Consider the following 2,136-nt stretch of genomic DNA (forward strand, 5'->3'; position numbering starts at 1 on the left):
AGGGAAAAGATAAGAAACTGCAACAAACAAACAGATTTCCCAATTCACCAGGGTGACTCTTTTCTAAAGGATTATTCAGGAACTGTCACCAATTTACTGCCTGCCTCTATCAGTCTTAAATTGTGCATGATTACTTTGTTTAGTTTTGCTGACATTTGTGTTTTGTTTAAGGGTCTCTTTGTGCAATCTTTTGTGTCTGCTTTAAATAAACACTCTTCCTGTGCTTGTTGCAGCATGCTTGGGTTCAGCAAGATGTCTATCACTTAATAACCAAATGAAAAGTTTAATCACCCAAAAGCTAGCTTTCAACCTGCAGTTAAGAAAACAGAAAAGCTAAGGGTGTTCCATATGCATTTTTCTCTCTATTTCTTCTGTTATCACATTTGCTAGTCCAAGCAAGTTTGATGTTGTGTATTTAGTCCTGTAAATATCAGCTTAGCACGTGGAAACAAGCAACATTTATCCTTCTTTTGCAGTAAGAATCAGTCCAATAAAAAATTTTTTACTCATTGTGTTTCTTAAAAAAATAGGGGGTTTTTGTTACTAATCACTGAGAATGTATGAAACAGAAATGTACAGTAATAGCTTGTTGAGCACATTGACTGCAGAAAATTGGGCAACCATGACATGGAAACCAAACAGGAAAAGACAAGTCATGCCAAGGTGTCATTTTTACAAAGTGACTTTTTAAAAAAAAAAACAAAACAGAGAGACAAGTTAATGTCCCAATATGGGACAATAAAGCTATGTTAAAAACACTTGCCATTAACAGCCATCTGCTCTCTGCAATTTGGGGGTAATTTTTATGTACAGCTGACAGCTTTGCATCATCTTTCCTCACATGTGAAGGATTGTCTCTGCCTCCAGTGCACAAAACCTCTGAGAAGCTGAATCTGTCCACTACGTTGTGGCTCTCAATAAGCTTGTGCTGCTAATAAACACATAGCATTCTGCACTGGATTTCCAAACAGAAATCAAACATAACCTTCGGGAAAAAAAAGTGTATCTATATATGCTAATAATATTCCAGTTCTCTCTAATAATATTCTGCTCGTGTCAGCATTGCCTGTAAAAATCAAGAGGCAAAATGTGCTCACTGCCCTTGACATATTGTGATGGTAAGAAAAATCAAGACTGCTTTCTCACTGTTCTGAGTACAAGGGTAAATCTCTGCTTAAGCCTATCTTTCTTGATCAGAACATCTCTGGTGTCCTTACACCTTTTTCTCCTGTTTGAACTTGTCTCTTCAGAATATTTAGTAAATACATTTCATGTTCACACCTAAAGTAGAGCTACCTTCTTTTGTTTTGTTATGTGTTAGAAGTCCTAAAATACACATGCACAACAAATGGCAGGGTCACGCTTCCCTCATTTGCAATCCTTGCCAAGAACGCTTATGTAAGAAAAGTGCAGAGAAAACTAAAATTCTATTAACATTCAAATCATATTCCACCATTTCCATTCCTCAGATCTGATATCATTTTAATATACATTAGGAATAAGACCAGGGAAAAAAAGAAACTGGAGCAGCTAAAAATGATTTGTCTATTGCCTTGTAGTGCTCCCTTTGATACACAAGAGATGGTGATTAGATTCTTCCACCAAACCCAAATCAACTCTATACCTATATCCCACCAACCAAACACCTGGTAAACATTGGGCACATGTACAGAGTATCTAACACTGGACTACACAAATCAGTGAAAACCCCTGCAAAGTCAAGAGTTGGTGATGGGGCTACACTCAACCTGATTTTATTCCATGTTTCAAACATTCCAAAGGTAAGGACTTGGTTTCTATTCACTTGAGGAAAAAAAAAGAAAGAGGACAATTTTCACAGGTATTCTTCAGGGTCAAGTTACAAACATCTTCAGCTGAACTGAATTTTCTTCAACTTGTAGCAACCTACAGAAGGGAGCCAAATGATCATGCTGGTTTTGTTTCATGCCCTCAACTTCCTTACACATGGGTCTGACCCAAACCCAGAAGAACAACAATGGAAAGACATGCAATTTTTACTTGAATTGGCTCCAAATCACTATCAGGATCTAGTATTTTTCTTCTGTGTCATACTTAACCTTGGTGCAGATGACCTAAGAGGAAGTTCCAGGAAATAATCCCATGCAAACTGGGAGC

Source organism: Corvus brachyrhynchos, unplaced genomic scaffold, assembly GCF_000691975.1.
Source record: "Corvus brachyrhynchos isolate BGI_N302 unplaced genomic scaffold, ASM69197v1 scaffold97, whole genome shotgun sequence".
Classification (NCBI taxonomy): domain Eukaryota; kingdom Metazoa; phylum Chordata; class Aves; order Passeriformes; family Corvidae; genus Corvus; species Corvus brachyrhynchos.